Genomic DNA, 16930 nt, shown 5'->3' with positions numbered 1-16930 from the left:
TTTCCTCTCTGAGCCATAATATAATTGATATGATAAATATCCTACACACATTGTAAATTCAACATTTGCGAGGGGTTTTTTCTCTGAGGTTCATACCTCAAGGGTTTTCCTCTCTGAGCCAGAAAAACATAGAACTGATGGCTCAAAATGTGTGTTTATTTCATTTATTCCTATCCCCTAGATCTTTGTTTTCTAGAGTTGGAAATCGAGACCAAATTAAAAAATACGCGGCCTCGTTTTTATAAAGAGGACGCGCCCCACGAAACAGCCCTTGAACGATGTAGCCAACGCTTTGATCAGAAAATGTGAATCGTAAACCGACAGATTCTGGAATATCACTGGGATAATGTGCGAATTTTGGTAATTCAGACTGCAACCTCAATGAGCAGCACCACGGTACTCTACTGTGAAATGGCAGTGATCACGATGTTTCACGTCTGTGAGTGTAAACGGTTTTTCACGAATGTGACACACTGTTGTTGAATGAAATTCGTTGATTTGCTCGAAATTGAGCGGTTCCATCGGTCAACAGTTTCGAAATAAGCTTCCAACGGATGTGCCAATTCCTCCAACTCTTTCACAAACCATTGAATGCAAGTCTCTCCACGATTAATTTTAAATTTTGAAAGCGAATCGTCAGACGCACAATGTAGATAGTAAACTATACTGTACGGAAGATGCTTCTGATAAATTGTTCTATTTTCCCCAAAACTTTCAAGAATGAGCTGCAGTAAACATTCTAGATCTGCGTGAACGCAGAACGGAACGGTTTCTTCATGTTTGATATTTTTAAGTTTTAGAATCTTGTCCTTTTCTGCTATTAAAATAACTTTGGTTTGGTTCAAATTCATACAATCTACATTGTGCTTTGTTAAACATCTTTCATATTGAATGTGAGTCAAACATCTATCACATAACCAAGGACGACGTTTATGTTTGAAAATTTTAGAACTTGTCAACCATGACAAATTCCGAATCCATGCAAAATGGTGTATTGAAGTTTTCAAATCATTGTCCATACTATCGTCATCATCATCATCATCATCACCGTCAACGATTTCAGACTCCAAGACTAAAAGATAAATTGTAGGTTTGTCACACTCATTATGACTCAGGTGAATCGGTACTATTTCACTTTTCTTCCGATCACCTTGGTCTATACCATGAACATTAATGGAAAGTCCATTAAGTTTCTCAAATTTTGGAATCTGGTCTAGAGACATAGGAAACTTCATACCATCATACCTTAGTACCGAGCTGAAATGCGGGTGTGAAGTAATCTCACTGGGGTTGATGTTGTTGGCTGGAAAGAGGGCTTCGGTGACCGACCATAGAAAGCAATATGAGTCGTCGTTGCGGATGTTGACGACAGCCTTCTTATCCTGAATAGCTTTGGGTAGTGGTGTGTATGTGAACACACCGCCTCGTAGTGGCACGTACTTGTTCATATTCACAGTCAAATTGATTATTCCAGTCAGCGACCAGGCTGAATCCGTTTCCCGAAAATCTTTCACCTTTTTCAACAAGCGCTCTGTCGCGTTTTCGATGAACTATTCGTTAATATCTGTTGTCTGGAGGATGATTTCATTCCTCGTATCAAAAAATTTGATCTCTACATCGTGTGATCATCTTTTTTAACTTCAAATTTATAAGCCAGGATAACGTTGGCTTTCAAGCTCCTGTCTTCCTTCAAAGCGTTTTTTAGTCTTGTCACAGCTAGTACCTTCGCGTGTGCTAGAAATCTCCCCATATCTTGATGCTTCAAATTGACGATGGATCCAGTTCGAATTCGGCTCTCCAAAGCTGTCCGCAAATCTTCCCACCGTACTCGATCGATGTTGAAATTTGGCTGTCAACGATTTCAGAATTCCAATAGTAGTCAAAATTATTGTCTCCTTCCTGATCGTTGAGGCGTTGTCACGTGAGATTTTATTTAAAAGTCTGGTATTTTGTGTTCTAAATCGAATTTATTTTGCAATCTCTACGGGTGATGATTTTTCAGTTAAAATCTTAAACACTATTTTCATGTTTGTAATAATTCCAAACACTTTTCTAAATCCATTTTTGTTTCTTCTTCTTTCGATCACGCACCTCACAAAGCTATATGTAGTGTATGTACAACGTGTGCGTATTGTACCGCGGAGATTAGGGATGTATATACGGGCACGCGTTATACCTATATACATAGAGATGTATATGTACGAGAGTGAGTGTGAGAAGAGAGTACGAGAGCCGAAGAGTGTGGTAGTCAGTCAGTTGAAATAAAATTGTCTTCTTGTAAACCTGTGTATTGATTCCTCTCTCCGATCCAAGATATCACACTATACTTGCAAAGCTTGCTTCAGAATGACCGCTCTATGCTGGCACGTTCCCTTTTATGGGTAAACAAAGACGTGACTTACACATTGCCGAATATTTGTGAACAGCCGTATGCGATACTCTCCAGCGAAAAAAATTTGCAAGATATTTCCCGATCGAACCTGCAGCGCGTGTAAGATAGTAGGAGAGTTTTTAGAACTTGACAAAGAAGTTTCGCACGCCTTATGTACGAGAGAGCTGTGGTAGTGAACTAATCGCCAGAGTGATATAAGGAAGTGTAGCGGTATGACTAGGAGATATCGTTCTCCAAGAGCGTTATGGGGATGTTTTACTTTACCGACGGCGTCCGTTTCACGATTTCGAGGCCTACGCACTAGTGCAGTAGGGCAGAGTGAGACAGAGGTAAGCCGCAAACGAAACCGATAAGTGTCAACCACTTATGATTTGGCATTAGTTTAATTGTGAACTTAAAACATGTGAAGAAGCTGCACGAAGAGTGGGGTGCTCCGTCCGTCTGATGAATTCATTAGCAGTCGAGCTTTCAAACTGTCAAGACTTGTCATTGAAATCAGTGCACTTATACAGTTTTTTTTACCTTGAATGTTCGACAATTTTCGATTTTACCGGAGTCAATAGAAATCATTCAACGCGTGTGCACTTTGTTTTCAGAAATTTCGACGCAAAAAACAATGGAGTACGTGAATGTTCTTCCACATGTGCGGATGCCTAGAGAGTGGGTCTCCCAAGTACCTCACGATTTTCTCCTACAGTCGGTTCGGCTAGCGTTGAGCGTGCACACGGCGAACGGCGGCCGTAATGATAATATTAACCCTCGAAATGACGTGGTCGTTTATCAGGCGAGTGTGGCGGCCCGCCTGGTACGTAATGAATGGGGAGATTTTCTGTTTCAAAAAATGTGAATAAAATTTTTCTTTAATTTCACAACTTTTAGAACAAATTTAATTATTTTCCTTTTTTTCTTTTCTAACAACGAAAACCTTGAAACTTTTGTGATACATACATGTCTTACGTTTCTACAATATCATTTCACAACTTTTAGAACTTTGATAAATACTTTTGTGTGTGATACATCATATCTTAAATTTTCAAAATTTATTGTATGTTTCAGAGAGCTCTAAACAACAACAGCATCCAACGTGGTAGTATATCTATACATAGTTAATGTATATATAATGAGTACAGCAGAAATATAAAAGCTTTGTAAAAAAATTTATACAATTTTCTTAAAGGTCATGAAACGTAGAATAATTGGAAGCTTCTTCGAAAGTTGTTTGTTAAGTTTTTGAAATTGGTTCTTGATCACGTTCAGTAGTCGCACGGCCCATGCTGGTAAGGAGGAAACGCTGCACACGTTGTCCAGGTACGGTCTACAAATTAGGCGAGGGTCGACGCATCTTTGAATTCAATTTGACCGTACTGACCGCCCAGATACTGCTAGAGTAACCGCTCGTCCTTCACCGTCTGCACCAATTTCTGATATCGGGTCTCGTCCTTGTTCAGCAGTCACACAGCCCATGCCGGTGAGAATACGCTGAATTCGTTGTTCAGGTCCGTGACGACACGCTGCCCAAACCTTGTTTGGACTTGTCGAATGTTGGTGATTTTATAGATTTTGAAAATTTCCAGCTCCGTCAATTTCTTCGTCGGCAGAAATTCGTTCATGCTTGCAACTTTGTTGAGTTTTGTGAAATCCATTTTTTTGGAAAGTTTCAGTAGTTACGTGTTTCTTGATAAATTTAGATTTGCGAATTTTTTTGTCACTTTGTTTAGTTCTGACTTCTGTTTAATAACGCTTTTCAAGTCGTGAATATTTTTTAAGAACGGATCGATTCGCTGTTTTAATTCTGCTTTGTTTGAAGTTCTCCTCATGAGAGCTGAAGATGCAATACTATGTTTCTGACCTGAAATTCAGACTTTTATAGCTGTATTCCTCCCACCAGGCACACGGAATCCTTGAAAAACTTCTAGAAGCTACCGAAATGATGTTTCTTCGATTGTACGTTACAACCATCCAGAATTCGACGTCGCACCTCAATCTGTTGTCCGCAGACCGCTCGCCGTCAAGTCGAAACTCGTCGAACGCGTTGCTCGTCAGCTTGAGCTTCCGAGAATCTTTCAGGGTCAAAGAAGCTCTCTCTCACGGTCCCGGATCGCTCGCTGTCAAGTCGAAACTTGTCGAACGCATTGTTCGTTAACCTACATTCGTTCACGGTCAAAGCAGCTGCATACAAATTTCAGAATCTTCCAGAATTTAACGTTACGCCCTAATCCGTCGTCGGCAGGCCGCTCACCGTCGAGTCGAAACTCGTCGGACGATTCCGAGTATTGTTTCCGTCGGACGATTCCGAGAATTGTTCGTCTCAAATTCGTTCAAGGCCAGAGCGGGTCTTCCAGAATTCAACGTCGCACCGAAATCCTTTGACCGCATGTCGCTCAACGTCGAGTCGAAACACGTCGGACGAATTGTTTGTCAGCCTAGATTCGTTGAAGGCCGTGAGAATCTTCTTGAACCTTCTGAAAGCTCTCAAAACCTGACATATTCCAGGATTCTCTGTCCAACGTTTGAGGATCCACGGGACCCGTTCAAACGCCTGAGTATTCACGGAGTGCGCTCGGTAATGCAATTATCGATCCCGCTTGATGGCATGATTTTCTTTACCGACAAAGAGCACAATTTATCCCACAAGGGGGAATACGACGGCGATTTCAGACATTTTTTACCAACGATCATGGTCATTTGGAGGATTTTTTACCGACGATCATGGTCATTTGGAGGAATTTTTACCGACGATCATGGTCATTTGGGAGATTTTCCTGCCGACGAGCGGTCGGCAGAACACGTTTTATCCTACGAGAGTGGGGGTAACCAACAAAGGTTTGCGTCTGGGATGCACGAATAGGCGGCTTGGTCGATGAAGAAGGTGTTTGTACTCAGAACCCCTCTTACATATCTACTAAAATTGTAACGATGACAAATGCGCACCGAAAACGTAACCAAGCCGATGGAACTCTTCGCGACGATTCAAAAAGTGCAAAGTATGGGAATGCCCTTGCACAACACGTCGGCTCGCCTAAAAAATCAGGTAAAGGCTTACTTGACTGAAAGATTGCGCGAAAAGAGAAGCAAGAAGTTGACTACGTTTACCGGGATTATCCAAATGAAACAGTAGATCGTCTCCAACTAGACACTTATGGCGTCGCAGGCTGCAGATAATACCAGCCATTCCAACGAAATAATCGCCATCATTGAAGAGTTGCGGGAAGCTGGAATCGTTTATTAGCGGTAGATCAATATAGAATCATCATCTGTTTACTGATAGTCCAGTGATAAGCATAGACATATTTGGGCGACATTTGGAGCGCGGTGGGGATGAAAAATTCATTCGTGGACCCCCAGGCGTTGGATTCACAATCACCGCCGACAATCTTTATGATCTGGACGGTAAACGATCATGTAACACAGCCGAACGACAACAGTCCAACGATGCTGTTTCCCTCAAAGTTCTCAATCGTCAAGACGAAAAATATCACGAGAGAACAATGAAAATCAGTGAGACCCTTAAGCAGGTGCGCATGCATAACAAGAATAATCGCAATCATGCATTCAGGTTATTTGCGCTCATTCGCAAGCTTCATGCTAGAGCAGCACTAGAACAAATCAGTAAGGAATCAGTTCCGTTTGAAGAGTCAAAGCGCCTGGAAAAAAGTTTGAACAAATGTGCAGCACAGAGCGAGAAAAAGAATGAATACCACAATAGCGGATGAACTTTACAGACCCGCTCGACGCAATCATCCACGTCGGTTCGTAGATGTACGTGGACTGGATGAGGCCTGGCAAGCTGATCTCGTTCACATGACAGCATACAATTCGTACAACAAGGGATACAAATACTTATTCACAATCATCGACATATTTTCCAAGTACGCGTAAGTGGTGCCGATAAGGTCCAAGAGTGGGAAAGATGTGACTGCTGCCATGAAATCTGTACTGACGCAGAACCGTACACCCATAGATCTACACGTTAATCAAGGCAAAGAATTTGACAGAACGAATTAAAAGCCCTCATAAAGCAGCACAATATCAACATGCATTCGACATTCAGCAATTTAAAGGTGTCGATATGCGAACGCTTGAATCGAACATTGAAAAATCAAATGGGGAAGCGATTCATTCTCCAAGGATCTCACAAGTGGATTAATATTTTAGGTGATTGAATGAAGTTTTATAATACCAAGCATCGTACAAGTGATATGAAACCGGTGGATGTCAGCACGGTCAACGAAAAACAACTGTATCGAAGCGTTTACAAGCCCCGGAAAATTAAACGAAGTAATCGGAAACGGAAATTCAAAGTGAGCGGTCGAGTTTGAACCAGCAAGTACAAGAATGTATTCGAAAAAAGCGATACACGGAAATATTCACCGTAAGTAAGGTGAAAAATACCAATCCACCGACGTACCAACTTACCGATTATCAAGATCATCAAGAATGGCTTGTATACCATCACAGAAATAAAAGTTATCTTTTAACGCAGAAGCACCAGAACAATGATATTTTATTACGGCGAAGTTCTGATTTCATCCACATGCTGCGACGTATCGTGTAAGACATGCAATGAAAATAAGTCATTTTTTCTGGTCGATTGGAGCGTAAAATCATTGAAGCTTAAAAAATGGAAGTTTGGGTAGTCAGTTCAATAACTGCAGTCATTGTGTGCTACCAGCTTTCAGTTCATATTCTTAAATTGGCAGTGGTGTGTGTGCATAAGTTGTTTGTGGCTTATATAGAATTAATAATTTTAAATTGCATCAATGCTTTTCCATAATAAAGATGAAGATCGATCCTTTCAACGTTATACGGTTACTCGCGACAACATTTCAAGCGATGAATATTGCTCGAACGCCTATAAGTCATGATGAATTACAGTTGAAAAACCATTTTGAATCTATATTGTTAAATGCAATGGAAGAATACACTGACGTTGAGATAGAGGAAGAAAGTTCCCTGTACTTTGCACAACCGTATAAAGATTCAGAAATGGAAAGAGTAGAAAATGAAGAACGAGCATGTGAAATTCATGAACCAAAATCGCCGCCAGACGCATGAACTAGCAACGACGAAAACTTGTCATATAAACACAAGTCAAGAACAGTTGATTACAGGAAGTTTGAACAAAAGAGTCAGCATTGAAAGAGTCGGCCAGAAGTTCAAAAAAGTAAAATCTGATCGTCAATTACGTCACTGGGCTTATTATTTGAATAAGGGCGGAACATACAAGGAAAAAATAGCTAGAATTTGTGAATTCATATGGCAGAACTTCAAATCCGCTGTTGATTCTGGTTGAACAGTGTACAATAATGATTTATGAAGGTGGGCGCTACAAGCTCAAAAAAAAAAAATGAGCCATGAAGACTTTCGGCTTGAAGCATCTGATCATTGAGTGAACTCATCCAAAATTTCCCATTGTATCAAGGAAAATCAATAAATTCATCACAAAAAAAAAAAAAAAAACCAATGAAAATGCCGAAAGTTTGAGAGAACAAGTTGAAAAGTTTGTACAAGGTGTGAAGAAAAATATCAAAATATACCGTTTATCGAATGTGTATTATTCAGATCAAAGTGGTTTTGAATTGGAGATGCATTCTGGAAGAACTTAAGCAGTCGAAAAAGAAAAGAAGATGACGAAGAAGAATATCTAGTGCAGTCAATCGCATCCACTACACACAATTACACAATTCAGTCAACTATGTGAGCTCACGGAATACTTCTTTCCCCACCTTTTTTGGTCCTAAAAGAACCAAGTGGTATGTTCTGTCCAATTGTGCATCAGACATTGTTTCGACCAGATAATGTGTAGAATATATCGAAAGAAGCATAGAAGTATCGAAATCCGGTAAACTTACTTCAGGTATAAACGGGTGACAAATTCCATGATTATTTTGCTTATGGAAAAGAAAAAGTAGTATGTACAGTAGCCAATGTCATATTATTATATTTTCAGAACATTTTAAAACTTGGTTGCAACATTTTTTTTCGCCAACGTTCCCAAACTATCCCTAAAGGAACAACCGGAAAGATTCAATCCCTTGACGGTTATGGTTTTAGGGTGTCGTAAAATTTCGTCAGACAGTGTTTTATTGATGAATAATAATCTAAATTAACATTTGAGAAATAATATCAATAAATTGCAATCCCTGACCCACAATTAATTATAATCTGCACGATATGTCAACCTTGTCAAGTATTCTTAGTTTAAAAATAGTTACACAAAAGTGAAGCCAGAAAGATTCAAAAATCCTATGGACTTCGGTTTCAAAGAAACTTGTTCCTCACATTATGAGATTCCAGGATGCAATAATATTGCGATTATTCTTTGTTCTTGGCACAAGACGTCCTTATGTTTTTATTATTATTCCGACGATTACTATTATAGCAGTAGGGTAATTCCGGGTGAGATGGCCATAGTTTTTTGAAGTGGCTGTAATTTTCAAAATTGGTTATTAAAAAGAAACTCATTATATCAGTTAAACCTTATTAGATTATTAAAGAAATTCCGACAAACTTTAACGTTTATATTACACAACATATCACTAATAAAAATTGAATTACAAAAAAGTGCAGTTGGCCCTCTCTGATAACCATGGGGGAGATGACCTAGGACGTAGGGACAGATGGCCCTACTTTGCTTGGAGATCTTACGTTGTTCTTTGGCCTTTTTCTTCTGTTCCTCGCCGCATTTATGGCACATACCATCAAAATCCGTGCAGTTTTCGTGCATCCAGGCCTTGCACTTGATACATTGCAACCAATCTTCGATTTTTTCCTTTTTTTCATAGACTTCTCCACATCCTACGCAGAGACAAGCTTCTTCTTTTGACCCATCGTTATCTGAGTCGACAAAGTCATTGCTACTGTCTAATAAAAATTCTTCGTCACTGCTATCAGTCTCTTCTTTTCTTATTTTTCGTTTTTTTACTGTAGTTTTCAAAGAACCTGCACTGCTGACAGTCTTTTCTTTCTTAGAATTCCGCTTTTTCATAATTGATTTTAAAGTACCTGCACCTCGTTTGCGTGGCTTACGTCTGCTTTCCTTGTCCACTTGAGCTTCTATGTACGAGCGGGTTGTGAGAACTTCAGGTACTCTTTTTGCCCACGTTCTCGTTAAATGAACAAGATTTGGAACTGGAGACAGCTCCGTTAGTATCTAAGTTGATGTCTCTTTTTGGAGGTTTTCGTGCTCTGAAGTTTCAGATTTCTCTTGGGGCTTTTCTGGAGCAGCAACGGTACGGATAAATCTTTTTCCTACTTCTCCTGCCGATGTTGCGGGTAAAGTCTCATCACTCGCATCAGGTTGATTCACTATAACAGTTTCCTGTGAATAGGCATAGTCAGGTAAAGCGTGTGGATTAAATGGATAAATTCCCGTAAATTTTAAGCCTGACACAGCATTTCCAGGGGTAGCTGCCTTACCCCATGTCTGATTGAGTAAGTATCTAAACTGTGCTAGAGTTATACGTCGACCAGGATGATTTTTAAGCCAATTACGACAAGCCTCGTAAAAGTGAGCTTTCACTGATATGAATACCGCCCTGTCCAAGGGTTGAAGGTAATGGGTCGTGTGACTTGACATGGACACTAAACAATGTCATTGCTAGATGCAAATTCAAGCATCTCTACAGAGTTGGTGTGAGACTTGTGACCATAGAGTATCAATAGAACTTTTCCAGCAGGCTTTCTTGGAAGGAAATGATTCTTGAGCCATTCCAAACAAATCGCTGCCGTAATGTACGCTGACTTCTGTGACATATACAGGATCGAGCCTGGAGGAGTTCCATCTTCGAATTCAGCTTTTTTATTTTTGCCTTTCATGACGCAGGCGGGGGGTAAGAATGTTTCTTTACTATTGCAGCAAGCGATGACAGTAATTGTCTCACCTTTTTCGGTTGATGTTATTGACGAAACAAACTTAGAGCCTTATGCTGCAATCACTTGTCCAGGACGGTTGTTTAGCTGCAGCCCAGATTCACCTATATTGAACATATTTGAGGGTTTGTCAAACAATTAATTCACTTCAAACACTTGCGGTAAAATTTCAAAATAGTCCATTACCTCTTTCTTATTCATCCCTTGGGATCTAGCTATGGGAACGCCTTCAGCCTTCCTCACTGATAGGGTCGGATGTCTTGATAAAAATAAAATCAACCAGTCGTAGCCTGCCTCGTCTTTTTCGTTGGAGAACTTGTGGTTTATACCCAACTTTTGTGCAAATTGATAGGCAATTATGCGTACATCATCTCTAGTGACAGGGAACCCAGATTTTTGCATTTTTTTTTATGTGTTGTACCAGGCGTAATTCATTTTCGTCTCCAAATGAAGAGCTGGGACCCATCCTTTCTTTTACTTCATTTCCAGTTTTTAGGTGCTGTTCCAAAGTTTTTCTGGGTATTCCATTTGTTGCGGCAGCGGAGTGAATGGTTTGACCATTTTTAACAGCATTTATTGCCTTTGAAAGCTGATCCTGCGTCCATGTACCGCGAGTTTCTGACGCCTTGCGCACGTACTTGTTTGGCAACTAAAATAAATTGAACACTAAGTGGTGAAACCACTGAATTGGGTGCTATATAATAGGAATTGATGAACAATATATCATGAACCACATTCCGGGAGAGATGGCCATATGGCCATAACACCCTTTGAATTCCAGGCCATCTATCCCAACCACATAGTGGAGATGGCCCACCCCCCTGCTGTAATATTGGCGGTACATGAAATCTTGTTTTGAGGTTCGATTGTTGGGTATACAATCTCCTTCGATAATCAAACACAAATTCGGCATGAAACAACAAAGTAACTCGATTTTGATGTCCTACCGTTCAAGCTAGAATAATTTTTCACCTACTTAGAAATGAGAAGTTGGTATATCACGTACCTTGCGAAGTTGTTCGGCACCGCACTATCATCCGTGAACTTAGCTGTCATGGCAGAGTATAACTGACAGCGATAGGTCGACTGTAGGCTGAAGCTTTAGGAATTATTTCAATGGGCAATCTCTCCCCTATGGCCATCCCACCCGGAATTACCCTACTTATAATGAGTAATGTAATGCACATTCCTCCGTTTACGGAAATAATTTGACAGCAAATAACTGATTATTGTTGTAATTCGAAATATTTTAGAGTTTGTAGTACGATGGGATTTGTATTCATCGGTATATGATAATGTGCACTTGACAGTCGACGGATAGCGAAAAAATTAACAGACCGGAAAAAGAGAAAGAGACTTACAAGGAAACGTTTTCAGGTGTCCCCCTCCGATTTCGATGAAACTCTGGTATGTTATAGAGTGTCAAAATCGATAACATACGTATTTTTCTTATCGGCCCAAACTCATTTTAAAGGGGTGAAACACCCCTCCAAATTTAACCACCTCCCAAGATGATTTTTCTGTTTTGCATACAAGGAGGGGATTTTGATAACTAATAATGATAGTAATAAATACCTTGTCAAAAGTGATGAAAAACACACTTCAAATATTCTCAAGAACTCTTTATTTTAGGGGTTAACTTGTATACACAAAGTTCATTTTTTACATTAGAAACAAGATGTTCATCACAGCTCAATGAATCCAACAGCACTGTGAAGAGCAGGCAAGAATACAGAATACGTGCTTTCGATTTTTTCCCAAAAACTGAATTCTTATCGACTTTTTTCCCAATATTGCGGATTATGTCTAATATTTAGCCATGAATCATTGAATAACATTGTTTGAGGCTCGCATTCATTCTGGCATCGCTCTCTTATCATTTTTCTGTTTTATCATTTTTTTTCAAGGAACGTAAATATTTTTCATTTCAAGCAGACTATCAACTACTCGAAAATTCGATGTGTGTCATATGTAAACAAGTCATATCTCTACTTGAATTAATTCTATGGCACAGATATTTGAGGGGTGAGGGCTGGGAAAAAGATAAACAAAAAACAAGTAGTGATTATTAGCCATTTTGCATTGAAAAAATGAATAAAGAAATTTTTTTTTGTTACTTTGATTCATACACCAAATACACCTGTAAATAGTTTTGTAAATAAATTACGTTTTTATATAATACAAAATTGTTGAATATGAACATGATTCTACTTCCTCTACCGTGGCCACACCCTTTAAACAAAAACAAGTTCCAAGTTTATCTACGTATAAATCGCTTTATGGATGATAGTCGGTACAATATTGATATTCATCAAAAAAATGCTGTAGGCAAAATGATTTTTTACACCAAGAACATCGGATTACTGCGACATTCGTGCAACCTTCGATTTCACAATTCGGATGAGATGACTGTCCAAATGCAAAATCGACGAGGTTATCAAATTCATCAGGTTTCTTTGCAATGAACCCGCTTTTATGCCACGCATAACAAAACAAATTATGATATCGCGGGGATGACAGTTGGTTGTGAACTAAAGACTGTAATTTTATTATATTATTCCTTAAATGTAAATTTAAATCATAATCAAGAAGAACTACGGTGTCTGAAAAATGACGAATATAATTTTTCCATATACGGAAACCGAATACATCGAGAGGTTGAATTTTTCGGGTGGTTCCTTTCGGTATCAGTAAAGTCGTCAACTTTTTGTCTGGGGGTGTTGTCTCTTGCACAACTCTAGAACAATGCCCACTCCAAGAATCAATTAGAAGTAGACTCTTCGGTCCCACTTTTGGGATAAACACTTCTTCTAACCACATCTTGAAATGCTCTGTAATGAATCATTGTGATTAATACCGTTTGAGTGTATGCAGCGCGAAACAAGAATTATTATATCTGAAGTAAGTTTTCCTGATTTGGAAGCTGTGATGAAAACATTTGGCGGTCTGAATAAATGTTATTCAACTATAGGTCCGAACGTTCCGGATGGTTCTTTTAAAACAACTAGGGGCTTCGCCCCTGCGCGCTTCGTGCGCCAACCCCATCTCGGCGCTACACGCCTCGGGCACTCGGCGCTGCGCGCCTCACTATTTCCTTACGCATCGTCTAGTAAACAGGCGAATTCCTTCATGTTGATTTGATGACAGGTCTGCACTTGCTGTCCACTTCAATTCCTTCTGTGTTTACTTTTATTTTTTTCATCAATCTAAGCTTCCATTCGTTGGTTGAAAATTGGTGTTCCTTCTCCATTGATATCGATCTATCTCCTTGACTTGCTGAATTATTTTTGCTACCGCTCTGCCCGTTATTCTCCAAAATCACCTTCTTTATATTATTTTTTTCTCTATATTTGCGTTGCTGTTCACTCCACAAAACACCTCTTTCTCTTGTAGTTAACATAGATCCTGGTCGTCCTCTTGCCTGGTTATAGGAATATTTGTTGATTATTATTCTCTGGCTTATTTGGTTCTTCGCACTTACAATTTTATTTTCCTTTTTCTTTAGTGATACGTCCGACCATCCACCGTCTCCATCGCCTTGTCTGCTGGTTGAAACTCCTTCTTTCTGTTCGTTGGTTGAAAAGCCAGTATGATATTTTTTGTTCGCTTCCCTATATTTTTGCTGCTGTTCCCGTCGTCTAATTTTTCGCTCTTCTATGTCCATCACATTGGTTAGTCGTCCTCTTGATTTATTTTTCAAATCAATCAACACAATCGATTTTTCTAATTCTTCGACACCCTTCGTTGAATTATTTTTACTACCGCTCTGCCGGTTATTCTCCAAAATCACCTTCTTTATATTATTTTTTTCTCTATATTTGCGTTGCTGTTCATTCCGCAAAACACCTCTTTCTCTTGTGGTCAACATCGATCCTGGTTGTCCTCTTACCTGGTTAGACGAATATTTGATGGATATTATTCTATGGCTTATTTGGTTCTTCGCACTTACAATTTTATTTTCCTCTTTCTTTTGTGATACTTCCGACCATCCACCATCTTCATCGCCTTGACTGCTGCTTGAAACTCCTCCTTTCTCCATTGTCATCGTAAATCCTGGCTGTCCTTTTGACTGTTTGGTGATATATTTAGATTTACTATTATTTGATTGTTACTTTCCATACTTATTACTCACTATCTGAATTTCATTTTGGTTCTGCAAGACATCAAAGTGTCCACTGTCTCCGTCGCCGGTGAAGAGTAGCGAGAATTGTGTTTCATTTTGTGATCCGATCCAGTGTGGATGAATTTGTTCTTTGCGATACACGATTAAACATATCTTAAAAATGTCCGCAGCTGCAACTAATTCTGCTTCTCCCCCGTATATTCCATTTTTATTCATATGTGATTTGTAATCACCAGGTGACCTAATCACAGCACCGTTCGACTCATTACCTGTAATAAAACACAACAAATGTAGACCAATTATCCACTATATTTGAAACGATACTCAGTCTCACCTCTGCGTGTCGATCTTGAGTGCCATAAACACAATACGCCAACGCGCGAAAAAGACAATTCCCGTCGGGAATCATCTTGATAATTTTCGTTTGCATGTTCATTTTTTGTGCGTCAGAAACAGATACCTATAAAGATATTTGTCAAAGACTGTCATAAACAGCCGATGACAGCTGTCAAAGGGTTTGCTAGATGCTTTTTGTTTTGTTTTCGGGATCTCACCCCACCGCCAACTTTATGCGTATACTATTGTTATTATAGTCTTTTTTTTACTATTGTTATTATAATCTTTTTCTACGTTCATTTGTTTGAAACGTTTTTATTAGATAGAGAGATAAATGAAGGAGATAATAATTTTCCGTCCGCTGAAATTGTAGGCTGTATAGTATAACTGTGCGTTGTTGAAGTTACTGATTGTACTATGCACGACACTTGTTTAGTTCCTTCTTCCGTTAACGTTTGTCCAGAATGAATCTCTACTTGGAAACCACTCTAATCAGAATTATATATATTTTGTAATCCATATTCGGAAATATAAGGTTCATCTCTTTTCAAAAATTCTTCAGCACTCTTGTGTAAATATTCTCTATTTCCCACTGATTTTCGCGTGACGAATTTATTGATTTTTCTGCCAGTAATGCGATGGATCTTCTTAAAGTGAAGTAACCACGTTGGCGATGCTGTAAATCGAAAATCCTCATGACTGATAAGTCCTTGCGCCTGTAAAGCCCATCTTCGCAGATTCGTATCATGAACAATCAAGCCTGCGTCAATGGCATTTTTCATATTCTGCAATGTATACTCTGATATGCGAGCCAATTTTTCCATGTATGTCCCTCCCTGGTTGATTTGGTGTGCACAACGACGAAATTGTCACACTGATTCAACTTTTTCATATCTATGACGAACCGTATCAATTGAGCGATTTTTTTTCGTCTTTGCACTTCTCCAATATTCAACAGCTCTTCTTTTATAATCAAAACTTAAAGGTTCGTCATCTTCGGAACAGCTATCTTCAGGTCCTTCGGAAGGCACCTGAAAATCTGCATCTTCCACTGCGAAAGTTTCAAGATTTTTGTAGGGCACTTCAAAGTCAAGAGAATTTTCCTCAATCGTTTCCACACTATTATATTCTGTCATGCTTTGTAATAAAATGTTTTCGAAGTTCGATACTATTTCACGTTTATCATTTGTTAACGGGGACTCGGGTATATTCATTACTTCAAATGCAGCCAACAGAAGTTCAATACCGTTTATTGGATTCACTTTCATTGTAAACGTGAGAAGAAATTCAATAACTGCTCGAAGTTCTATTATTAACGTATTAACAAGCACTGAACGGTCTCACGACTTTTCATATTGAAAATATCCGAAAGATACACGTAATCGTTGAAAAAAATATCTGTGCCATAGAATTAATTCAAGTAGAGATATGACTTGTTTACATATGACACACATCGAATTTTCGAGTAGTTGATAGTCTGCTTGAAATGAAAAATATTTACGTTCCTTGAAAAAAAATGATAAAACAGAAAAATGATAAGAGAGCGATGCCAGAATGAATGCGAGCCTCAAACAATGTTATTCAATGATTCATGGCTAAATATTAGACATAATCCGCAATATTGGGAAAAAAGTCGATAAGAATTCAGTTTTTGGGAAAAAATCGAAAGCACGTATTCTGTATTCTTGCCTGCTCTTCACAGTGCTGTTGGATTCATTGAGCTGTGATGAACATCTTGTTTCTAATGTAAAAAATGAACTTTGTGTATACAAGTTAACCCCTAAAATAAAGAGTTCTTGAGAATATTTGAAGTGTGTTTTTCATCACTTTTGACAAGGTATTTATTACTATCATTATTAGTTATCAAAATCCCCTCCTTGTATGCAAAACAGAAAAATCATCTTGGGAGGTGGTTAAATTTGGAGGGGTGTTTCACCCCTTTAAAATGAGTTTGGGCCGATAAGAAAAATACGTATGTTATCGATTTTGACCCTCTATAACATACCAGAGTTTCATCGAAATCGGAGGGGGACACCTGAAAACGTTTCCTTGTTAGACTCGAGACTTGGAGCTAAACCGACGTGTTCGGATTTATAGAATGAAATATGTCCTGATTTCCTTCATGTTGCGTTCATTTTATAAATCTAACAATATCCTAATTCTGTAATTTTGTGCTATCTACCATGTGACGATTCCAAAATTACAAG

This window comes from Neodiprion virginianus, chromosome 1 (genome assembly GCF_021901495.1).
Source record: "Neodiprion virginianus isolate iyNeoVirg1 chromosome 1, iyNeoVirg1.1, whole genome shotgun sequence".
NCBI classification, from domain to species: Eukaryota; Metazoa; Arthropoda; class Insecta; order Hymenoptera; family Diprionidae; genus Neodiprion; species Neodiprion virginianus.
The sequence above is the reverse complement of the archived record's forward strand: the minus strand, read 5'-3'. Positions refer to the sequence as shown.